Source organism: Sylvia atricapilla, chromosome 10, assembly GCF_009819655.1.
Source record: "Sylvia atricapilla isolate bSylAtr1 chromosome 10, bSylAtr1.pri, whole genome shotgun sequence".
Lineage (NCBI taxonomy): Eukaryota > Metazoa > Chordata > Aves > Passeriformes > Sylviidae > Sylvia > Sylvia atricapilla.
The window spans coordinates 14,200,839-14,227,000 of NC_089149.1; the positions used below are offsets into that span (position 1 = coordinate 14,200,839).

Consider the following 26,162-nt stretch of genomic DNA (forward strand, 5'->3'; position numbering starts at 1 on the left):
ATACCATGTGTTGAGGCCTGGATGGTTAAGCCTATTGTTAGAAGGCAGGTTTTATCAGTGGTGTCTTTTTTTGTCTGGTTTCTCCCATTTGAGTGAAAATACTATAAATAAAAGATGTGACTGACAGTTAATAAGGGACAGTGTATTAGCTAAAATTGACAATAAGTGATGGTGGAAGTCTGAAAGAGACATGAAGGGGCAAGAGAAAAACATTTTTATGCTTTTGTTTTTTATATCTTCCCTTTTTTTACTCATGAGTGAGAAATGGCATTTTGGTTTATTTTACAATTAATTTTTGAAAAAAAATAAATCAACAAGTTTTATATGCCTTTTCATTAAAAGATTGGCTTGGAGGGCACTTCAGAGGAGCAGTGTAGTGAAAGGGTGGCTGTTGGCATTGTTAAATGCTGGTTATTCATTCAAGCAATCTCTCAGTATTATGATGGAATAAAGGTAAGGTCAGAATAGATTAACCCACCAGCCCCTTTAGGTCAAGCCAGAGGTTTTATTGTCCATTGCCGATGAAGCCTTTTGATGGAATGAAAGCAGTAGTTAGACATTTCACACAGTTTAAATTTACAAGCATTTTCTGGACGTGGGTAAATAGGTTGTTTGTTGTGCCTTGCTGTGGCTGGCCTTCTGTCTGCATTAGGTGGGAACGCTTGAAAAATGTAACTTTGCTGCCTTGCCTTGGGAGCTGCTTTTGTTGTGTGCTTTAGTCCCAGGTGTCAGGGGAAAGCCTCTCTCTTTATCTTGTGCTGGATCAACATTCTGTTGCTAAGAGTGGTGCTGGGCGAGACATTCAGTGGGGGGGAAGATCTTTGCCTTGAATTGACTCCGTCCTTTTGGGCTGTTTTCACTTGTTGCTGTTTTGAATGATAAAGTGAGTGTGCCAGCAGCACGTTTTACAGTCTGAAAAAAAGGAAACTCAGATTTTAGAAGCTTTCAGATGCCTTTTAGATGTCGTGTTTCTTGCAGCAGTGAGAACTGACTCAGACTTACTGGAAAATAGCACTTTATCCATTTGTATGGAGTGGTGTTTACTTGTACAATTTTCATGCACAATTTACTTTGATATATACACATTTTTAGTACTGTTAGTTTAGTCAAAGCAGTAGTTAGCCTTGCTGCCTGCTGCTGAGGAAAGGAAATCTTAGCTGCTTTTTATGCATTTCAAGCAGACAATACTATTAATATTACACCAATACTGATGAAATAATTTTCAAGATTACTGTGGTGTAAGAATTGGATTTTCAGTAGTTCATCTCTGAGAACATAGTGGTGGGAGTTAAATTTCATTGGAAAAAAGAGACAACCTTTTTGGAAGGGGAGCCACCCAAAGAGGATGCAATTTGTTTTGTTTTAAGTTGTCACCTCCTTGTATTCTTTCAGAGATGTCAAAAGGCAGTTCTGGGGACATTTAAGTGCCACAAGTATTAATAATAAGGAGCTTTCTCACGTGAGTAGGAGTTTGGATATGAATTTACTTAAATATTCCTTCTACACTGCCTTGGCACTGTAGTTGGCTGTGGATATTTTGGACTTGAAGAGATGCTGGTTTAGGTCTTCTGCTTGAAAGTGAAAGTGTTATTTAAGTAGCTTTGTCAACAGCTGAAATAAGACAATTTTCACAGGTGCTGGATTTAGTTGTGTAAAATAATTAGCCTGTAAGACCTGATTAAATACACCACAGCTGTGGGCAGGCTCGGTGTTTGGGCTAGTGCCCAATCCATGTATATGGAGAGCTTTAGCACTAAGGGTCAGTGGCACTATTTTTCCCCTAAGTATTCAATATTAGCAAGTGTTTTTTTTTCTCAGACACTTCACTAAATCAAGCTCCTGCATGGATGTATTTGCTTTAATGCCTGTCTCGAGTTCTGGTAACACTGATCTGAGTTGGAAGAGCCCCACTGGCACCTACTGCAGGCTGAAAACTGCAGAGACAGGGCAGGAGGAGGGGACAGGGCAGGAATGGAAGGGCCAGCTGGCTGCTTGGGGAGGCACAGCATCAGAATCAGCTCCTGCTAAACTGTACAGTGACACAGAATCCGGGGCTCTGACACGCTGGGTGCACACAGGCCCTGTGGAGAGCTTCCTGGAAAGCTGATGCATTCACTTTGTCTTCATGTTCTGGTCCAAGGTCATTACCATGGTTTGAGTCCCTCGACAGATGTGTGACTGCTCCAAATGGAATCACAGGCGAGGAGGAGTAAGTGCCTGAGCTGAGTAAGTGATCCAGGCTGTAACAGGAGCAGTGTAACGGAGGAGAATGTGCCTGTTGTGGTGATCCTCACTGTCAGCCTCTGGCTCCTCACGGCTGGCTTTCCTTTGGATGCAGTTTGGAGCAGGTCACTTTGTCCCATCCAGAGATGTGCCTGCCTGTCTTTGCTCCTGTGGCTGCAGCCTGAAATGCCCAGCAGAACTATTTAAATCAATGATGAAACAGGACACTTCCATTTTGTATCTCACTTTCCCTGTGATAAGCTGAAGACTCTCTTTTGAACTTACTGTTTTCTTTGTCACAGTGGTTGTTTTAGGCTTGCATGTAAACAGATGTACTGTTTGAGATGGATGTCTTTGTGGCAATGATACATGTTATTTGGCAGAGTCCTCCATCCCTGCCCAAATTTCCTTCTGCAGTCCCTGCACTCCTTGGGGACACTTGCAAGTATGGCAACTGCTTCATTGTTAGTGGATTAGGAGCAGTGTGGGTGTGCAGGCTGAAAGTTGCTGTCAGAGGAGGTATCAATAGTCTGACAGGAAAGCTTGTTGTGGTCAGGCAGCAGAGAGAACCTGGCCCCCCTTTTCTGTGTCCTTTATGGCGTGCTAAACAGGTGCCACATCAGGACCCCAGACAGCTTGCTCTGCTCCTGTCATCGTATGCTGAGGCTAATTTGAGGTAATGAGAATCCAAACACTGATAATTTATTTGTTCTGCCGATGGCCTGTGCAGAAGGGCAGAACAAGATACTTTAAACCTACATCACTTTCAGTCACCAAATTAGCAGCTATCAGAGATACTATGGAAGAAACTTTTGGAGCTCAACAGTTTAAAAATTACTGTTCTCTGTGCTTGTTTTTACAGTAGGCAATAGGAATTGTTCACTTAGCCTCTGAAGAGAAAGCTGCCATGAACAAGCTTGTTGGTCATAAAGCACTAATTTGTCTTGCTTTCTGAAATAGCATTCATTTGACCTTGAGAGCGGTGCTGGGACAGCTCCCAGCTATAGGAGGGAAGATGAGCTTTGGAGCTCTGTTCTTCTCACTCCTAACCCACGGGCTTGGCAAAGCTGTGCTCACCTTCTGCTTCTATGGCATGGGAAGATGTTGGTTGGGAAAGCGCCTTCTGCAGTTTCTAATAGCTGCAATTGCCCTGTCACTGCAGTGCATGCACGTTGGTTTGCACTGTTCCATCTGATCCAAGCAGGCAACTTGGGAAGGACATGAATGGTGGAAAAGGGAAGCTGCTTGTAGCAGGCATGGAATCTAGAGCTTCTGTGGTCAGTGAAATGGCTGAAGGTTAATGCCTAGTTTATTCACAAATTCCTTAGGCACAAAGGTTTTCCTCTGGAAGCCTCTGTGGGGATGACTGGATGTTTTCAGGGAGTCTTGAGATGGGTAACACCAGTGGGCCCTCAAATCAACTGCTCTGAACTCTCCCAGAAAGGAATAATACACTGCACTGCACTCAGGGCTATGTGGAGTCAAAAACATTTTCCATTTTCATTTGGCTCTGTTGCAGTGTTGCTGATACTTAGTTTACTGAATTTAGGAATATCAGCTTGAAATAGGGGTGTCTGGTTAATGGTGTTGAAGTGCAATGACATTTACAAAACAAAGACTTGGCTGTAGAAGTGCACTCTGGTTTGAAGTAAATTACTGCATGAAGTGTAGCCACAAAGCTGGAGATGGATGCAGTCCAAAATCAATGAGCTATTTAAAAAAAAAAAAAAAAAAAGCCAACGATCACCAGCAGAAACCTGCCAAAGCTCACCACCAGTGCTTCTGGTTGTTGTTATTTACTGCTGGATTATAGAAATGCAGAAGTGTTGTTTTCTGAATAGGTTTTTGTAGTCCTGTACTGCTGGTCATTTACTCAGACAAATTGTAGCCACCCCTTTCCACCTCGTTTTGTACTCTGCTGACCTTTGAGCTAAAGTTGGCCAGGATGCTGAATTTGGTTTTGGCTCTAGACAAAAATTATTTCCTACAGAGAGAGAGTCCCTGCTGGAGTGTTTCTGTCCCCCTCTGCTCAAAGCACCAGAGGATGTGTGTTCTGCAGCAGGAGAGAGAGCTGGGGCTGTGGATGCAGTCCAAGGCTGGAATGTCCCTTCTCAGCTGTGAGCTGCTGGGGCACTGCTGGCTGCCTCTGGGGCTGTGGGTGCCTGGGTTCATCCCAGTGACAAAGCCAGCCTTGCTGGAGGGTAAACACTGCACTGCACTGGGTTCTGCTCTGTCTGCAGACTCCAGGCACTTGTGGGAAGTACCTCAGTGTGGGTGTATGGGTGCTGCAGAGAGAGAAAGGGAGGAACAGGGGAGGGAAGATGCCTGAAGTGGCACATCATATACTCTGAGATCCCTCTAAAACCGTCATTTACCATGGGACCCCTCTAAAACCCGTCATTTACCGTGGGATCCCTCTGAAAAACCATCATACACCATGGGATCCCTCTGAAAACCATCATACACCATGGGATCCCTCTGAAAACCATCCTATACCATGGGATCCCTCTGAAAAACAGTCATACACATGGGATCCCTCGAAAAACAACTATTTTCTAGATATGTACAGGTTCTAGAGACCTTGGAGGGGAAGGAATTTATCTGATTGTAGTCTCCTGAGGTGTTTGCTGCAGGAGTGAGAGATGCTCCTTTTGTCCTTGATCTTGGCACGGTTGGGCTGCTTTGCCCTAAACGAGGGCATGGGCAGTAAATGACCAGGGAAATCTGTGAGAAATATGAACACGCTTCCTTCCTCCTACCCTGGAGACTGATAATGCCAGAGCTTGCCAAGTCTAAGCCAAGATGCACCAATTATGCAATGGTGTAATTATCCATTGTTGGGCTCACTGTGCCTTAATTCCTTTCTCTCCAGCTTATCTTTTGGTTGCCACAACAGAATTGGCAGTGTTGACTATGAGCTGATGCTGTTTAATTATGCCTCAGGCCTCCTGCTTTAAACACACTGCCTACTTGTTCCATTGTGTCCATTGATCCTGAATTTTTACCATTACAAATATTTATTGTTATGAGTTTTTATCTTCTGTGTGCCATGTATGATTTTAGAGCCCAGGGCTTTGCTAAGATTTCAGTCTTAGCATGTGGGGGGATGGGAAGGGGATGTTAAATTCTTTCCTGTATTTGTCCTTCTCTCAGCAAAATAAAAAAGTTGGCAGTATGCTGTTCCCTAGTGCTCTCACCTTTTATCTTCTGAACGTGCAAAATTAAAATAAATCTTGGTAGTGGGCCTGGAGCTGTGAGTAAATATTAAACATTACATGTGAATGGAGATTATTGAACTCACTGCGCAGCTTATGTGTTCTGTCTCTAAACTTTCTGAATGATGTGAGGTGTTTTTTTTTTTTTTTTTGGCTGAAAGACTACCTGGGATGTTTTGGAATAATACCTTTTTAGAAGTTGTGTGTACATTTTTATCAGTATTCTTGATTCAGCTTGATGCTTGCATGCTGTACATTACTGAAAGAATTAATATGTTTCTTACTTGGTGTCTTGTATTGTTCCATTTTTCATAGAAATTGAAATCAGTATGATCTACTTGCTATGAATAGTTTAAGAAATTTTCTTTATTTCTATGCACAAGCTGAAATTAAATGGAGAAAACCCCCAAATAACTGTCACCTCTAAAACTTCCCTGTAGTTCCTTCCCTATTAAACATAAAATGAGGTTGTGCAGAAGTTAATTCCAGCCTCTCATGTCCTCTAGGGCTGTGTCCCTCTAGGTTTCTTCCCATACTGTTTCATTTCCCATAGGGTACATTACAAAAAGCAAGTATCTGATGGTTTTTGTGGTTTTCACTGCTTTTTCAAGGTTATTAAAATCATACTGAGAAGATAATTTCCCTAATCAAACTACTGATCCCATTCTATATCCCCTAATGGTGCTCCCCTCCTGCATCTAAAATGCACTTTTCATCCTCTATTTTCCTCTGTAACCATACTGCTTATCATCTAAATGTCAAGCAGTGTCACAGGCCAGGAATCCCAGCCTTTTCTCCCAGTATAAAAATTCAGATGGGGACAGTGTGGCTTTTCCTGTGCTCCCTCTCACGTTAGAGATGTGTGAGCTGTAAGATTCTCTGTGCCTTTGCTGCCAGGATTACCCACCTGTGATGCTAATGTTTATCAGCATCTCTGACTCCTCTAGAATGTAAATAATCGTTGAGCTTGGTAATTTCTGTGTGTTTCTGATTGCATTAATGTATCCCTTGGCTGCTCCTTGTCATTTGGGCGTCTTGTTAGGAAGAAGAAAATAGAAAATCTTTGAAAGAACACAGGAAAAAGTCAGAGGAATAATGGAAATAAGAAAATTCTGATGACTTTATGCTTTCACATCAAGTGGGAACATAAATGAAAACCAAGAAAGGATATTTAATTCTAGCCCTGGAGTGGAAATCACTGTCCTGCAAACCAAATCTAGTAATGATCACGTCCACATAAGTCTTTATAGGGTAACTGCAGCTAGTGACTGTACTGTTAACAGTGGATTTCTCCTGTTACACTGAAATGACCTGTTATCCAGCGCCAATCAGCAGTCACACTTGGGAGTGCCCAGCTCTGTGAGTAGCTCACTGTTAGCAGAGTTCTGTGTGTTGTGTGCAGGTTGAGTTTGTGGAATGGGGCAGTTCTTCCTGAGGAATGCACATGCAGACCTGTGCTTGTGGATGACTGGAGAACATTGCCAGAAGCTTGTACTGGTGTTGTGGTTTGAAAGCAAACCCAGTGAGAGACTCTAAGTCAGAAATACAATTTAATGAGAAGAAAAGGAAGAAATAAAATAAAATAAATGCAATAATACAAAAAAAAACCCCCACTGACAGAGTCAGAATACAACCTGATCAGGGTGATGGAAGCAGTCCAGGTGAGGTGGTCTTCCTGAAGCAGTGATCCCATAGACAGGTCTGGTAGCTCCAGTTCTCTGAGAATCCAATGGATGAGGGCTGCTTCTACTGTCCAAATCCCAGCTTATATCCAGGTGAGAATGCTTGGCTCCTCCCCCTGGGCGGAGCATCTCCCAATGGGATGATGAGTCATGGAAGAGGACCTTGATGGCCCATTAAAGAGAGATAGCTCCAGAGGGAGTTATCTATGAGTCATGCACAAGGCATTGATGGGCCATTAACTGAAGATGGTGATAGAATACATCCTAACTACAACCCAGGACAACTGGAAATCATTATATATTTACCAGTATTGCAGGTTTTGGCTGGTTACTGGAATTGCAGTGCTTTGACTGCTAAGCAGGAAGTGGGCTGTGTTGTTTAGATATCTTTGTAACATTCAATTATTAAATACAGATTTTACACAACTGTTTGCCTGGAGCTTTGAAAGGACAGTATGATTCCGTGTGAAGTGGTGAGAGAAATAAACACTAAATGCATTTAAAAGGAAACACAGCAAATCATCTAGATAGATATCACCTATTTAGCCTTGATAATCACCATGTAAACTGCTTCCTCAGCTTGTCTGGCTGTGGCTTGCCGTTAGATGCCTGGAATGTCAGCAATTTGGGGCAGGGACAGTCTCTTCATCATCTGTTTATAACTGTTTTTCAGGCAATGTGGGCAGGGCAGCTTGGTGCTACAGCCAGAAATGTAATGAGCACACATGTGACATGTGATCATGTCTTTGGTTATCTTCTTTCGCTGTCTGTATTTCACCTGTTGGTGTTTGTATTTATCTTTCTCTTCCCCTTTGTTTTCCCCACTGCTGTGTCAGGCTGCATTTTCAGAGGAGAAGAACATGGTAGAACTGTAGCCCAGCAAACTGAGGAGGTGTTAGTTGAGATACAAAACACAAAGATGGCTGGAGAGAAAGTGTTCATTCATTAAAGGAAAAAAAAAAAAAAAAGAAAAAAAAGAGAAAAAAAAAGAAAAAAAAAAAAGCCCCAAAAGCCTGCAAAAGCAAAGTGAGCAAATGAATCGGGGCTTGGCTACCTGGTATCACCTTTAGTGTCCTTTATTGTGGAGCTGCACACCTAATTCACAGCCATGATGTGAAATTGCTGTTGTCTCCTTGCTGTGGGCTAGAAGGTGGGTGGCTTTCTCCCGTTATTTCCCTTTTATTCTCACATGGTGTTTCCATCAGGGAATTTCCATCGTTAGTTGCCCAGTCTGATTTCATGCAGTGCCTCAGCCCAGTGTTTCTGCTGCTGGCTGGGGAGGCCTCAGGAAATCTTTGGGAATCGAACTGTTCTCCCTACAACCAAGTTCTCAAGTTTCTGCTTGGCCAAAGTCAGGCTCACATTTTGAGAAAGAACTGGATGAAGCCCTGAGAAAGAATGTGTTCTGACAGATTTTTGAATAAGAGTGTAAGTGTATGAAGATCCGGCACAAAGGAGTTATTTTTTACTTTTATTCAAAGTGGTTTTTGGAGTAAAAAGACCACTGACTGTCAGCTTGGGGGTATTTCAATGATAATTTAGCTTTTTATTACATATCCTTCTCTCCAAAGATGATCAGTTGGTTAAAATCCCTTTTGTTGTTTTATTAGTCCTTTTCTTGTGAGTTTGAAAACAGAAGAGCCATTTTCTTAGGCCATTTCTGGATCTAAAATTGTAGATGTTTTTTGAGCAAGAGTATTGGTACTGGCATATTGTAAATGTGGGCAGTTCAATAAATATAGGAGTGAAACCCTTATATATAACTTGGTGCAAAGGACTAATTTACTGGAGATTCCTCCTTTTCAACATTGCATTTTCACAGTTAAAAAATTTCATATTTATTTTCACTTTCAGAGAAAATTTCTGAGACTGCAAGGTGAAGAGTGCAGAATCTCAACGCCAATATGCTCAGGGGAGCACAGGAATAGAAATAGATTCCAGTCTCAACTCTGTGCCCCAGTGCTGGTGGCATTTCAGTTTGGCAGTGTGCCAGCTGTAGACTCAATGGATAAATATTTTACTCAGAAAAATTAAAGGGTTTTTTAGGTTTGCATATACACTGCCATTGTTTGGTTTTTATTTTTTTTTTTTTTTCCTTGGTTTAGAAGGCAAATGTAGAATGACTTAGGTTATTTTGGGCTTTTTAGCCAAAGTAATGAATGTGTTATGCAGATGTAATCTTCTTTATCCTGTCAGAGTAATTTGAATGTATGTCTTCTAGTAATGCTGTGTGACATAACCCACTGCTGATCTAACCTGTTAGGTTTGTTTAGTTGTAAAAAAAACAACAACAACAAAACCCCACAAACAACAACAACAACAAAAACAAAAACAAACAAAAACCCCACAAAACCAAACAAACAAACAAAAAACCACCAGAAATTTAACCCAGTTATTAACAGAAAATGGCTTGTTGCAGTTGTGGGGTATTTTATTTATGGGCTTGGGCTGCATATAAAGCCCTAAGTCACTGTGACAGTCCTGGAAGATCACAGTCCCTGTAACACAGGACCACAGAGAGGTGGAGGGGGTGTCAAAGCCACAGGGTCATGTTTGTCAGTGTGAGAGAGAGCCTTCTGAGTTCTGTTGGGATTTTTAGATCAGATTTCAGAATTGGTGTTTGATCTTAGTTCATAATGTCTTGGCTTCCCTGGTCACCCATCAGCTGAGAGCATTGGGGGTTGGCAGGTTTGACGGATACTTCTGTTTAAAAAGAGGAGGCCTACTTGATTTGAAATGAGTAATTCATGTGTTCACTTTCAGAGAAACTTGTTAAAAAGTATGTAGAATTGTAGCAGACTTTGGAGGTAAGAAATTAACCCTGCTGATGTGAGATTTTTGTGACTGTGTCCTTTTTTTGTGATTTTTTTGGGGGGATTGTGGCAAGGCTGTCAGGGCTGTTTTGGAGCAGCCCTTGGAGCAGCCCTGTGACACCAGTGTGGGGACACTGACATTTTTAAAGAAATGCCAGTACATCAAAGTAGCTGCTGTGCTATAACCATGTAGAGGTGTCTGCTCAAATCCAGAGTATGGAAACACAATTCTCACTGAAACTGACTCTTCCATATGATTTTTTAATGGACATGCCTTTTCATCTGTGAAATGACACGTGCAACATATCAAATTTGAAGTTAGTGTAGATTCCTGGTCTTGTGCCATTTTCATGGACATCTGTTTGGATTGCATTTCTCACTTCAGGCCGTGCAGATGGAGAGTAAATAATTTTGGAAACAGCTATTGGATTATGCTTTTTGTTTGCAGTTTTTGTGGGGAGTTGAGGTTTCCTTAAAGAAGTACTGAATCTCTTAATTGTCACCAGCCTGGCAAAAAGCTCAAGACATTGCATTCAGATATCTCAGATTTCAGGATCAGGAAGATTTGTGTGGTTATGGATAGAAACTGCATTATTTCCTATCCATTTTGTGGGGAAAGGACTGGTGCTGCTGCCTGGCAGCTTCCCATTGACCTCCCCTGTTCCTCAGATGTGGTGTGGAGAAGCTCTCAGCCTTGGTGTGAATCTGAATGGAAGTAATGTAAGAATAGGACTTGGAAGTAAGAATTTGTGGCTTGTGTCTTCCTTGCATACTCCCAGATCTCTCCCTCAGTCTTACAGGACTGCTCATAACAATTAAAGGTGTTTTTTGTCAGATGTGAGAGGATCCAATGGCTTTGTCCTGCTGAGAATCACTTCATCTGCTCTGAATCTTTTATTTGGAAAGAGAAGGGCTTGAGATTGCCTCTCTTCATTTGCTCTCTTGAGACTTTTGTCTTTGTACCGTCCTAAAGTTAGAATCTCTGCAGATGTTTACATTTGGAAGGTGAGTATTGATGCAAACCTTCATGGATTCTTGATGGAAAGAAGAGCTTTGACAGTTCTTACCCTTTTTGCCGTGACTGTTTTGCGGTTGTGTAACTTTTTTTCCCGATTTGTGCTGTAAAATGTTTGTGAGACCTTCCTTGAGCCTTTTTTAGATTGCTGTGGGAAAGAGGTATGTCTGTAGGGGATATAATAATTTCTTTTCCCTTTCTATTATTGCTTTTGTTGCGCTTCATAGCATTTATTGTAAACAGAAGACTATGGACAGGAATAGAGGCTTTTTGTAGCAATACATTGTATGTCTCTGCTACCAGGATTTTAGAGATGCATCTGTGGACACATGGAACTTTTATATTTTTGCCCCTTTTAGCTGTGTTCTGAGAAGGATTCTTTGTAGTACCTGCATTTTCCAGACATGGCCAGAGATTCCTGGGATGTTTGAAGCCCTGTGTCTCACTGGCACCTTGTGTAGAAGTCAGTGCTCTGGGAACTCCTCATTCTTTCTCCCATGGCCAGGCTTAGCTTGCCCCAGCCCAGCTGCAGATCCTGTCTCCCCCAGCAGTGCTCGTACAGCTGGGTAGGCAATTTTGGGTGGATAAATAGCACTCTGAGAAATAACAGCTGACAAGCAGACAGAAACCAGTTATCTAAGCTAGAACGTCTTTTCTACATGCGTTTAATCACTTCCTCATGTGTTATATCCCCTTTTTTCTCTTAGTAGTTTTGGGCCAGGTGGTTGTGTGAAAGTCAGGACAGAAAATATGGCCTAATCTCTCTGGAATACTTTCCTTCTGTTTCTACCTGTGCAGATTGCTCTAAGGAAAAGGTTTGGCATGTGGAAAAAAGCTGTTTTTTTATTTTTTTCTGTGGACTAGAAGCAAAAAATCAGGGCTATTTCTGCATCTGACTCAGCAGGAAATGATCCAAATGCCAGTCATATAGGTGTGCAGTTCATATTAAATATGAGAAATTTTTATATCTTAAAAGCACAGAGATGTGTGGGTCTCTGAAATGCTCCTACAGTCTGCTAAATCTGAACACTTCTTTTTGCAGAGTGAATGAGGTGAAAAGAGGCTATCGGGGTTTGGCAGGACTCACCTCCTGCAGCACACTGCATCCTTCCTTCTTCACTGAACTTGGCAGAAAAGGAGCACGTGGTAGTTGTAAACATGAGGTATAAAATGCTGGAAACCACAGACATGATAATAGCACACAGAGTGGGGAGTAGGTGTAAAGGTACAAATATAAAAACAAATTTAAGGGATCGGTTTTTAATATTTTTAATCTTCACACTCCAGAAATAGTAACTTTTTCAAGTATAGTCAGCTGGAAAAAAAATGGTCAGAATATGTGACAGCCACCAAATTTATTTCTAAAAAAGTTGACGTTTTGGGGCACTAGCAAACGAATGTGACATAAGAACAGCAGACCACCGTGGGAGGGTGAATTGTTTTAACTCATACTGCTCTTTTGTTGATTTTTTGCATAAGTTATGAATCATATCAGTCTTCATGTCTGTAACTAATTTCAGTACCCTTGGGAATAATCAGAGTGTATCTGTGCCCTGGGAATAAAGAGAATTGTAGTGATTCAGAAGTGTTTCCTTGAGAAGTTCCTGTTGAGCCACTGCTGTCCTGAAGTCACTGGAAGGATTTCTGTAGCACCAAGGTGTGAGTTTTCAGGCATGCAAACCTGAGTTTCTCGGCTGAGTGTGAAGTTACTGAATAGTGCTGGCAGCTGTGGGTATTAGGTGGGTATAGTACCAGTGACTGCTGAAGTAGCTCTTTACCAAGATGAATATTGTTTTTTACCTGCAAACGTAGGAATAAGAAAGGCTTCTCCTGATTTAAATGTGTGTAGTTTTACCAAACTGAACAGAGCATTCACCTTGGCTGTGGTGCAAAGGGAGTTAAAGCCCTGATAATCTTTGCAGTGATTTAATTGAGCTTGGGCCCTGGCTCCAATAGAATGAAAACTAAACCTTTTCAATTATGATTCCAAAGAAGAGGGAAGGGTTCTGTTTCCCCAGTGAAGATTACTTCATTGGGATGTGCCATGGAATATATTGTTAAGCAGCAATGAGTGAACACAATGGGTACGAGCCAGCTTGAACTCATTACTGAAAAACCTCCTCCTGGCAACCTGCAAAAATGGATTCCTGAGAGAAGGATCATTCACTGAGTCCTGCTGGGGGACAGGAGAAAGTCAGGAAGTGCCAAAGGAACATATGAGATATAAAAAATGTAAAGTACTGGTATACATATGCAAAGAAAGGCTGGCACGTGCTTTTTTTTATTTGGATTTAATAATACAATTTATGGAGGTTTAGTCCTGCAGAGGAAGTAAATGTATGAAGAACCAAACCCACTGTAGTTAATTTTATTGAAAACAAAATTATTCTTACGACTCCTAATGGTATAGCTTACATATAGCTTACATATATTTATGCTAAATATAGCAGCAAAAATAGCTCTTTCACCACCATCCCCCTCCAGACTCTGAGACTGCTTATCATACCTGCTTCACACTTGCTGCTTTCTCTGTGTGGTGCAAAATTTGGAAAAGATGGAGGAAGAGGAGCAATACTGGATATTTGTATGTGCAAGAGTAACTTCTGCAAAGGGTGTGAGATGAGGTTAGGGTTCAAACAAAACAGAGATACTTCATTTCACTAGCTCTGCAATATAGTGGGGAAGCAAAATGTTCTGTTTTTCAGTCTGAGACCGTCAGAGTTCTGTGGCTGAAGAATTTCTGTGTCTGAAGTATCAAATCATGTAATAACAGATGCCATCCTTCCCTACTAACTTTCCATTTTCCAATATCCTCAGTCTGCCTTCCTTACAGGCAGAGCTGTACTGTTCAGTTCCAGCTCTGTTTCGAGGCGTGTTGTGGTGTTATGCAGTGACCCACCTGACATCAGCCCACTCACCCAGCCCAGCACACGAGCTCAGGCACACCCGGAGGTTGCTTCTGCAGCAGATGAGTCTGGAGCTGGGCACATTGGTTAAAGGGGAAGAAAAGTGACCTTATTTCCGTGTGTCCTGCTGGTAGGGAGTCCCGTGTGTATGGATTCTGTGAGTCGGTCATTCGGTTCTTGTGCACCTTTAACCACGTGCATGTAGCATTAATAGCGTGAGCTGTCGTTTCTTCTGAGTGTACAACTCACTTCAGAGTGGAGAGGAGGTTTTTAATGAGTCAGGGACACTTCACCTGGAGAAAACGAAGTGTCATTTCAGTGACCCTGAATCAGAATTTGTTAGTTTTTTACATTGTAATCTAGACATTTTTCTAGTGGTGCTGTGAGGTTTGTGATCTCTTAAGCATTCACCAAACTTGCTCCCTCCCTTTTTTTTTCTAAGTATGTTTCATTAGGTCAGAGCAGCAAGGACTAGCCTCAACAATGATTTTACTTTTGCAGAAAGGAATACCCAAGAATTCCAAGGACAAATAAGACATGTAGAAAAAGCTGTATAAAAAGAAAGCATACCTGCACGTCTACCCCACTGTAGGCTTAGAAATAATGTGCTGATGAATAGCAAAGATAAAATATGGCTGGGGGATGGCCACAGCTTCAAGGAAAATGCAGAGAACTAATGAAGGTTTCAAAGATTTTAAGTTATCTCTCTTATCTCCTTATTCTCCTTATGGCTATTTGCAGGTAGAGTAACTTGAGTGAAGGCTTTGGAGTTACACTAGGTGTAAGTGGTGTAAATTACAGCAGCATGAGACCCATGGTGATTTATCTTGTGATGGCAGAAGACAAATCTTATCTGAAGATTCCTGCTTCTGTAGAGGATGAAACGTTCATTTTCCTGTCATCACTCAAGGCAATAGATAGTTTTATCTAATTTTATAATGGTCTGAACAGAGCAGTTTTGAGGCTATAAACATTATTTAAGGATGTGCTTTCTTGTATTTCTGAAACCAATCATCAAGGTCTTTTCCTCAAGCAGACATCTTTTCTATAGGTCTGCTTTTGATCTTATTTTATGACTGATGGGCTTTATAGCAAGTTTAGTGAGTTTTTATTTCAAGATCAATAAAACTGAAATACTAAAAGCAAGGTGCAGGCTTCCAGCCCACCCACTCTTCCCCTCACACACTGACACACCCTTTTGGGACTGCTGTCAAATCAAATGCCACCAGACCATGTGCTGGGTTTGATGGTGCAGCACACGGCCCTGTTTAAGTAGGAATCAGAATGGAGCTGATCTTGGCACTGCATGTTGCTTAAAAATTTGTGCAGTAAGATTACAGGCTGGACAGGATGGAAGGACAGTCAAATGTGAATACACCAATCTGCATTGCTTGAAATAGTGAAAAACAGCCATTTTTCCAGTACCTCAGGTTCTGAGGACTGAGGGTGCACTTGGCAATGGGAAAGGCTGGTAGATGAGGAGAGGATGAGGGAGGCAGATCCCTCATCCAGTGTGTGATATCCAGTGTGATAACCAAGTAACTTTCCCTGTGTGAAGGTTCTGGGGAGCAGCCCCCACATGTCTACACCCAGGCCCAGTGGGAGGCTGCTCACAGAACGATTGTCTTTCCATGTCCATCCGAGAGAGGAGAATGGACGTGCTGTTGCTGCATCAGCACCACTGCCTGCTTGTTCTGACCAAAGATTGCAGTGTGGTAAAGCTGGGATGAGTTTCTGAAGACAGTCCCTTTCTCCTGGCAGAGATGTCTGCAGCTGGGAGATGTGCCCTCCAGGAAGAGAGAGTGAGGGGTCATGGGTTCAGGTTTTTTCTCCAGGCTCCTGAAGAGATGTGAGGGTCCTTTCCAGGGGTTAATAAGGTCCCAGTGTGTTGGCTGCTCTTCACAAGCAAAGGCTCACCTGGGGCAGGAGAGGCAGTGCAGGGCCAGGCTCAGGTGGAGGCAGTGAATTCTCTCTGCAGTAAACAGCAGCTCCATGGTCCTTCCATGCTGAGTGTGGTAGGTCACAACGTAAAATGTAACCAAAAGTCTGTATTCCATCACCATCTTCATAAGCTGTTAAATGCAGATGGGGCAGTGTTCTTTATCTCTTCCATGACTCATTCCTCGGGGAATACCTTCTGTTAATGGGCCATCAGGTCTCACTGCATGACTTATAAAATGGACACCATCCTGTGTGAGACGCTCTGCCCAGGGGAAAGAACCAAGCATTCCTTCCTGGATATAAGCTCAGGTTTGGAACACCACAGCCAGCCCTTGCCTACTGGATTCCCAGGGGATTAGAGCTACATAGCCACCACTGGATCTTCAGAAGATGACGAGACCCCTCTACAAGATCACTGCTTCAACAGAACCACATCTGTCACTCCAACAGGACTGCAGCCACCATTTAATGGGACTGCTGCCATCACCCTGGCCAACAGCGTGCCAGGCTGTATCCTGATTCTCAGTTAAGCCAGTGGTTTTTGCCTTTATTTTAATTTTCCTTTTAAAACTGTAGTTCTGGCTTGGAAATGCTCGCTGGTTTGCTTTCAAACTAATACACTGAGAGCAAGAAGAGCTGAGCTCAGCCCCCAGCCAAGTCTCCCAGTATCTCTGCCCTCCCCAAGAGAAAACCCCCTAGGTAAGAGAGTAGTAGCCAACTGTGCCCCTCCCTCTCCTCGGTGGCTACCTCTTTTATATCTTTTAAGTGTGGTTGTTATTGTCTCAGGAGCAAATGGGAGGAGATTCCCTAAGAGAAAAAGGACAAGGAAAGCCCCCAACACGTTCCTTCCTCAGAGGCAGCTGCATGATTGAAAACAACTCCTGCCTGTTGACTCCTAATTGTACAGGCTCCTTTCCTTCAGTGAATATCTGTTTTGTATTTGCACAGCAGAGCAGTCACCTTAAGGCCACTCTAACACAGTGAGCAGTAATGTTTTGTTTTCATGCTTCGTGCAGTGCTGTCCAGGCCCATGCCATGGGTGGGCAGTGGGCTTGGTTGGCCACCCCTGTTGCTGTGGTGTCTCACTCACAGCCATGTTTGGCTCAGTCTCCTGAAGGCATTTCCAGTTGTCCAGTTTTTGTGTGACCCTCCAGGAGTGTCATTGCAGCTGGAGTCATCCTGGGCTGGGGCAGAGCGTGGCACTCAGATGTCTGCAGCAGAGCAGCTTAAGGTGTTTGGGGACATCCAGCCTAGGAGGGCTGTCCTGCACAGTCCGGTTTGGCTGAAAAAGAATCTGAACACTCAATATATTGTTGGTTTGTCAAATAAGTTTCTTGATGCCTCAGGACAACTCCTCATTCTCATCTTCCTTCCATTTGTGCTCACTGACTGCACAAGTCAGGGTCAGCCCTGGATTCATGTGCTCTGAAGACAGATAGGACACATGGGTAGGTGCTTTATTGGCTTGGGACCAAAGAACTCAGCATTCTGGAGATCAAGCATTTTGATTTTGTACAACTTTTATTGGTCTGGCAGGGATATGAGTTTCACAGCCTGAGGGCACTTGAGTGAAGTAACTCAAGTCTGTTTACACGCTAACCTTTGGATCTCTCAGATTCACATGCATGATGATTTGTTTGGATAAAAGATTGGATATAAAAATGGAATTAAGCCTTATGATGACCTTTAGAGTAATTCGGACACATTCTCATCTTTGCTTGCCTTTTAAAACTGATGCAGTTACTGATCCATGATGTGGGAAATGGAACTTTATCTGAAAACTGTGTTAATATTTGTGTGGAATTGTAAGTGAGAAAAGGCTTTTTCTTACTAGTATTTGGATGCTATTTCTGGTTGGTTGTTTTTTGTTTCCAGTGTAGCTTACAAGTGTAGAGAATTGTGGATGTGTTCATCCTTTTATTTTCAAATTTGGACTCAATTTACATTCTGTCTTTGGTTTTATCTCTGGTTGCACTTTGTTGCAAGAGGGAGGAGGATCTTGATGTTTTTGTTATTAAAGAGTTTTTACTCTTCAATTTTAAAAAGTAATAAATTTTTAAGATATGCATATTGTATAAAGCAAATTTCTAAGTATTTTTCATCCCACTTTGTTTCGAGAACCATTTAATGTAGTTGGGTTAAATTGTATTAATTAAGCATGGATCTTTAGTGTGTTTTTAATGTGATGTTTAGAAGTGGCAATTATAAGAGAAATAGCATGAATATGAATATCCTTTACAACAGAAAACCATGTGATAACTTCAGCTGTATGGTTTGTTTTGTTTTTTAAACCTTGTAACTCAGAACAGTCCTCAGAATTTATTTCAGAATTGTTCTGAGTTATGACAGTGGTCAATCAGTATAAAATTACAGATCAAATTGAAATGGGAGGGTCACAACTAAACCACTCCCTGAAGAATAAAAAGAAAAAAAGTCGAAAATCACTTACCTTCTGCTAAAAATCTGTTTTGAAATTGTAGGTAATAATTCTGGCACCAGCAAATCTGAACCAGTATAATCTGTGTGATTTCAGTTCCTTTACTCCAGGAGGTTTCCACATGCAACATTTTTACTATTAAGGTCTGAGCAATGACCTTGTGTGATTTGTTAAATAGCTGGGAAAAACACGCTGTTATAAGGCACATTAACACTGTGTAATGCGGACACTTATTGCTTATAAATTGAGGAACAGAATTCATCAAAACTCTGTGTGCGTATCTTTGGCTGGTGCTAGGGAGAATTTAAAAAAAAGAAAAAGCTCTCCTCCTATTTTTTTATGGAAAATGAAATCTTTTCAATCAGCATTCTTGAAGTGTGGCATTCCTTTCTAAAGAACCCATTCAGCACATCAGAGGGGCTCTGGGAGTTCCCTGCTGTCCCTGTGTGGGATTAGAGTGTTTCTATTTACAATTCATCAACTTGATTCAAATCAGAGCCAGACTGATCTAAATCTGTGAATGTTCTTCAGCATCTCTGGCTAAAAGGGTCTATTTTACCCCTGGAACAGAACCCGTGTGCTTTGCCTTCCACCTGCAGTGAAAAGACTCCTTTTGCTAATGTTACAATTCCAGAAAAATAGAGCTAAAAATCCCACTTAGATCAGCATTAGCAACACTTAGCATTCCTTGTGTTTTTTCAAATCAAAGGCTGCTGTTAGGACATCAAAAGTCATGTGCCTGGTGCCTTGTTAGTAAGAAACCCAGCCCAAAACATCAACACACATGCACATGTCAGTGTTTCAAACTAACCTTAAATAGCCTCTCATTGTAGGCACCAGGATCTCCTGGTGAAAAATAGTATCTGCTAACTACTTTCCCAGTCACATTATTATTAAATCCATATTGAACATGCTTGCCAACAGAATAAAATGATTTTGGCTATGTGGCAAAACAATGAGCTATTCCAAAAAAATTTTGAAGAAAAAGGTGGAAAAAAAGCTACTTTTAATAAAATAAGCCAGATGCTGACTTCATGTATTCTGGGTAAAGAAACCCCATGTAAATTCCATGCTCCTCGTTGATTCCCCTTAGTGAAATTATATCTAGTGTTTTGATCCAGTGCAGTTTTTAATGCACTAACATCTCTTGGCTCGAGAGGCTCTTTATTCTTTCCAGACCAATAATCTGTGACTGATGCACTAAGTTGGTTTTAGTGTTTTTGGCAGTACGGTAACTCATGTTGCCTATTGATGATTTCTTTGGGTGTTTTAGTATCCTCTGACATACTCTCTTCAATCAGTACATCTTCTAATAAAGAAAGTGATGTCTTTGTTTTTTGTTTTCATAAATTTTGAAGTGGATTTTCAAACAAAACTATTTTAACTGTTTAGGTGCCAGTGAAAAAGAAAACATAAGCAATAAGTATTATAGTTCTATTAAGTTCTGGAGCTTTAAATAGAGGTATGACAAATGTGGGTTATGGCCAAGATTTAAATCTGTCAGCAGAGACCTTGTGCTGTTCCTGTGGGCTCTGATTGTGCACACAGAGACTTTTGAAGGCTGAATTAGAATCACACAGGTAAGACATCAGAACAGGATTTAGTGCCATGTCTGTTCCTACTGGTGCCTACTCCAGTCCCAATTTTCAGTTGAAATGTGTTCTGTAAACTGGATAAAGTTACTGGATGGCAGTGGACAGAGTCGGGTTTCACACTTTTTTACTATGGGATGTCTTGAAATAAAGGTGACAAGGTCATCTGAGGAATGCTCAGAAGAAATCTGCTCAGAAATGCTCAGGGGAGTGTTTTTAGAGCTTTACCTCTCCCAAGTTTTCCATGTGCCATGTCAGTGATGTGCATCTTCCGTGTAGGTCTTCCAGGTCAAATTCCATGGTAGTGAAAACTTGAGCTTTCCAGCAGTGGAGGAATTCTGGCTGTGTGTTTTCAGTTGTGTCTGCAGAGGACAGAGTGTCAGGAGTGCATTTAGAATCACATGGAACACTCCAGATTTACTTTATCTGCAGGTGGCTGCTCACAGCAGCATTCTGGGCTAGTGGCTTTTGGGACAGAGTAGATTGCAGAACACTTTGGGTCTGCAGGAAGAGGAGGAAATCCCAGGTCTCCCTAGTGGAGTTTTGGAGGAAATAGGTGAAATTATGTTTCTGGAGGTGAACAGTCAGTGGTAGGTGAGATGTTTTAGAAGAGAAAAAAGTTGCTGAGTAAAGAGGGGCTTGGACTCCGTGGGAATTGAGAGCATTGCAGTTTGTAGAAGAGGGAAGGATTTTTCTATTCCAGATGTAGAGGATTGTGGATTGGAAAAAGAAAGGCTAGAAAGATTCAGAAATGTGTGTGTTACGATGTCCCTGAAGAGCAAATCAGCAGTAATCCCATTCTCCTCATTCAGAGACTTCTTATTCAAGAGTCGGAGCTTCCTGGCAAGGGGATTTGCAGGAAAGGTGCTGACTTCTGAAGCTTGTGATTTTGATAGGAGTCTAAAGGATTTAGGCTCTTCTATTTTAATAGGAGCAGCTTAAGTAGTAGCCTGGTGAGCACTACACCTTAATTTCAAGTGACATAATTTAATTTCTTCCTCAAAAGGTGCTTCTGTCCATATAGAGGAGAGAATATTGTCAGGAGCTTGTTTGAGTCAAGCAGTGCAGTGCAGCCCAGAGGTGCCAGACAAGCTAATCCATCAAGGCCAGGATGCCCTAAACCAAACCAGGGTTTTCTAATTAATCTTTGTCACGAGAAAATTGTTGCATGACTTTGATTTGCATACTGATAATATCATAAAGTCTGGACTGCAGTGTTAGTTTTTGTGGATCTTGCTTTTTCACCTTCCTTTTAAGAGGGTTTGCAGTTTCTATACAGAAAAAGGAAATCAAGTGCTCCTATTGGTATGATCCTAGGACTCTAAAAGGAGGGGCCTTCCACAGTGGAGAAAGGGGATTTTCAGAATTCTTTTGTTTAGTAGAAGTTATTTTGTGGCAGTGAATGCTGCAAGCTGTCAGTATGGCCAAATGCATGTGATGATTCAAGGGTTATTCTGTATTCTGTATATCTTGCAGAGCATGATTTATCATGGGCAATCCTGTTTTTAAAAAGAGAGTTCATTTTAAGTCTAATTTTTCTTGTTTCTGTAAAACTCAGAGGCGTGCAGTGGTTTTAAATGGACCAGCACTCCCCTGCAGCATGACCATTCTCCCTGCTCCCAACCTCCCATATTTCTGTTTTAATAGCCTGTAGAAATTGAACTGTTCTCCACTTTACACATCATTTACTTTATGCAGTGAATCACTCAAAGCAGCAAAACTGAAAAGTAATGAGCCATTCGCATGATTTTTACTGAAATTAAGACTTCAGTACTGTGCTGTAAGTTTCTTGTGATGGCCAGCTGAGTGCTTTTCTGATCAGAGCAATAATCTTAAGAACAGAGTGTCCAGAGAAGGGAAGGGAGCTGGGGAAGGCTCTGGAGCACCAGGGCAGCTGAGGGAGCTCAGCCTGAAGAAAAAGAGGCTCGGGGAGACCTTGCTCTCCACAGCTCCTGAGAGGAGGCAGTGACCATGAGGTGAGGTGCGGATCAGTCTTCTCCTAAGTAACAAGGGACAAGAAGAAATGACCCAAGTTGTGCCGGAGGAGGCTTGGGTGAGTGTTAGGAAACGTTTTATTCATTGCCAAGCACTGGAACAGGCTGCCCAGGGCTGTGGAGTCCCCATCCGTGGAGGGATTTAGAAGGCATAGAGGTGACACTTGGGGACATGGTTCAGTGGTGGGGTTGGCAGTGCTGGGTTAGTGGTTGGACTCCATGGTCTTACAGGTCATTTCCAGCCTAAACAATTGCATAATTGTGGGGTGTTCCAAGCTCCAGGTACACATGCAGATGCTAAAGCCATGCATTACCCTTCTTCCCCAGCAGGAATGTGTAGCTTGCTGGCTGAAGAACAGGAGAAGGTTCCCTCAGCTGCCTTTTTTGATAAACTTAGAACGTGTTGGAAGATCAAGCTGGACTTTTGGCCTTACATAATTATGGGTTAGCAAATACATTTAAAGGAATTCATGAAGACTCTGATGAGAATAACTTCTGGTTCTTGCCTCTTCACAGGAAAGCAGGGTCAGGGCAGAAACATCTGTCACTAGAGATTGCTGGCTGTTGAATGGGTGCATTTGGAAAGTTGTTGAGAATCATGGCCTGTGACCAAGTACCATAGAGTGCTGCTCAAGTGCAGAGATTTACAAAGATGATGTATGCTGTGTGGTAATTCTTGTAGCCTTTAAAGGATAAATAGGTTTTTAAAAATAAATATATACGTATATACATAGGAAAACATGAAAATGGCTCTAGATTGATACAGAAGCTGACCCCACCACTGATGGAGTTCATGTATTTTCAGCTGAGTTCAGTCTTACAGAGCCTGCTCTTCCTGCCTTGGAGAGTGGGCTTTCATATCAACCAGAAAGTTCCAGCCCAGGGGATAAAGCCTAAGATGGGAGATTGACTTAGTAATTATGCAGATGGAGCTCTTTATTGCCCCACAGAGCTGGAATCTGAGAGAGCATTCATGGTACAACTGCAGGCGTCAGGGCTTGTATGCTGAAACAAGGGAGGAAAGTTCACATTTTCACTTGTCCATAGGGCTGAGTTTCAAGTAATTTGTCCCCCACAAGACACATTCTAATTGAGAGAGCTGCCAGCATTCTATAATATCAGACAAGGGCGTGTGTGTGGGTATGAGAGCAGTTCTGAGTATATGGAGTGTCAGATACTGTTACATTTTCAGAATAGTGTAAAGGAGTTATGAGATATGTGAATAATTAGTGTTTTCTTTCAGCTTTTTGCAAAAAGTAGATTGACTTTTTAATTGCTTAGTGTTTTGTGTTCAGTTATTCCAAATTCATATTCCAGTGGGTAACAAAAGTAAAACAATCTTCTTTTTCTTTTGGAAGAGATATTTGACTGCTTTTGGGTGGCAGAGGTTTGTCCTAGTGACTAGAAGTCTTCTCCTTTGTGCATTCTGACATCTATGGCTGTAACTTGGAGTTCTTCCTGCAGAAGCTGTAGTAATACTGCTGTAGTTGAATTAAAGGCAAGCCTTCATAAAGTGATTTAAGTCCTGGAACAAGAAGGCTTTTTCCTGCAGCATTGTAGGCTTTATTTGTTATTTGTCCCCACGGGAAGGCCTTTCAAACCCCAATTTTGTATTATGGAATTGTGAAGAGCGTTTTCTGTTCACAATTTAATCTTGCTCTGACATCAGTGACAGCCCAGCCACAGGAAGATGTGTAATGTTCCCTGAAATCTCCCAAAATGTACAGTGGAAACCATTAATCTCTTTTTTTGTGAAAATGGGGAGACCCCCTACAAATAGAAACGTGGGGAAGGAGTATTTTTCTAGTCATAAAGAGGATGGATCATTATATTACGTTTATTTCTTAAGCATGGTCCTCTGGAATAAGTGAGCTATGAACCATGCCATAGTGTTCAAACAAATGCAAACAAGTTTAGCATTACTAATCTCCAGTTAATTCAGTGACATGTACTTAATATTTGAGTGTTTGCAGCATTTGATAGCCACCAGAATCTTTGACTACACTAGGGAAGCCTGACCTTGTTGTTTCTCTTCAAAAGATTTAAATGGAATATCTGATATAATATGTCCCCACACTTGACATTTACTGTTAAATGGCCATTTAATGTTGCTGATGCTTGTGACCAAAGGGAAGGCTTTTTTTTTTTTTTGGAATATATTTGGGAGAAAGGTAGCTTTTGTGTTACTAAATTGGAGTCTGTTCCTCAGGTGAGTGGTATATGAAATATGCAGGTGTTTTGATAAATTTGTCAAAGCAATTCCTTTGATGTCCTATGTAAACAGAAACAAATGTATAAAAGCAAAATCTTAAAGGTTAATTTTATCCTTTCAATTTTGGTAAAGCAGCTTTAATTGATTGGATAGAGTGCAGGCCTCTGAGAATTTGGAGTGGAGTTGGGCACATTGGCACAGTGCTGTAAAAGAGAACAGGAGGTGGGTACCTGGCACTGCCCTTGCAGGAAACATGAGCACCACCTGGAGTGGGAAGCCCTGGCATGGAGAACATACAGTAAATATCTCTGTGTGCTGTAATGAAAAAAATCCCCTGGGTGACTCTGTGCTTGCTGGATATGTGCAATTAATGAACAGTTCCAGGTCATTTTCAGGGTTTCTTGAAGCTCTCGTGTACAGGAAATAGAGATGTGAGATGTGTTTTCTCCTGTTAGAGTAATTTAGATCCTGTGTGGGATTATGCAGGCACTTTATGTAGATCTGTTGACCGCTGCTGAGCTCCTTGTAAAGAATGGCAACAATTTTATTCACAATCAGGGCTGTGTTTGCAAAGGTAATGCAAAGAATAAAATGGTATGAGAGTTAAAGAAATTTGAGTGAGATATGCATGTAATGGCCAGCAGCCAGTGCTTTTATAATCTGAGTCACACTGAGTGAGTTATTTGAAATAATCTGCAGTTGTCTTGACCCCTTTTAACTTCTAGGAAGTGTTGGTGCCTTTTGATGCTGTTCAGTTATTAGAGGAATCATTCATACAGCATCAGACTTCAATGATCTTCCACATATTCCCATGTATTCCAGCTTTGGATATAAATGCTCCGTGTTGCAAATTTAAGACTTGCGTTGTTTAGCGGATTGCAAACCCCCCTGGCTAGTTCAGGTTAAGATAAGGTTGAGGGTGAGTAATTTGGTCTTGGTATTTATTAAAAATGAGACTGAAATGCATTTAAATAAATGCATACGTGTGTTTATGTTCTTGAGGTGACACAAATGCAGACCTACGTCACAGCAAATTCCTTGTGTCTCCTTATGGAGGTGATGCAGTGCTTGGTTCATTATGGTAAGGTGTTGATACCTTTTTGAAATGACTGTGCACGTTTCTCCTTCTGGCTGTTTGGCCATGTGGCACAGAAGGATGTGAGTACAGAGGATGTCACTGGGATGTCAGCTGAGCAGGCAGGAGTTTGATGGGCTCAGCAGGAGAGACCTGTCCCTGGTACCTTTTCAAATGTTAGGCTGAGGTCTTCTGGTTTTCCTGTCCAAACACAGACCAGATAAACAGCAGTTGAGGAGGGAAGAAAAAAAAATGATAAAAAAAGGGGACAGCTGTACTTTAGCATCAGTGTTGAAAGACAGGGCCTGATCCATGGGAACCTTCCACTGGAGGCTGCCTGCAGCCATGCAGTGACTGACCAGCAGTTTGTCCTCTGCCCCTCAGCCTGCTGGTCATTGTCACAGTCTCCTGTCATCTGAAGTGGTGGCAGCAAGACCCCAGCTCCTCTCCGCCTTAAATAACTGACTTGAAGTTTTAGAGGAATATTTTGGTGGGAAGTCATTGAGGAACTGGGAGAGAACAAAGATATTGTCAGTGAGACTCAAGAATTGTTTCAGTCAGGAAGCTATGGTGGGTGCTTTTTGTTAGAAAAAGAGGTAAGAAAAAGGAAACTATCTTTGTCAAAAATGCCTTTGCTAAATACTGGAGAGCTTAGTGACAGGTATGAATTATGATCAAAGTAGATACTATTGAAATTGATTCCAGCTTTTGTAATAGAGAAGTAGCTTCAGAGGAAACTTATCTGTAGGAAGCCTTGGATTTAATCTCTAGTCATTGCTTGAAGACCTGTGATTTATGTAGAGTAGTGCACTCAGGTAAAGTACCTAAACAATCCAATGTGGTGTAAGTTTTTACTTGTTTTGAATTGTGTGCAGAAGTTTGGTATTAAAAAAAACCGTATCCCCCAAACATCTATCATGTATGTAGAGGTGGCATGGGCTAAAAGCAGTGACAGAAGGTTCCCAGGGTCCTGAAAGACCAGAATGTGCTTAATTCAAAGAGTATTTCCATCAGGTCCCAAGAGGTCGTTTGCATTCGCAAAATTAAATGCAAGCTT

At 41.7% G+C, this 26,162-nt stretch overlaps 1 protein-coding gene across 3 annotated transcripts in view; it reads left to right on the forward strand.

The window, feature by feature from the left end:
- LOC136365507 (glypican-5-like) overlaps window positions 1-26,162 on the forward strand; it is a 347,571-nt gene that overhangs the window by 25,215 nt on the left and 296,194 nt on the right. The gene's annotated exons all lie outside the window — the stretch shown is intronic.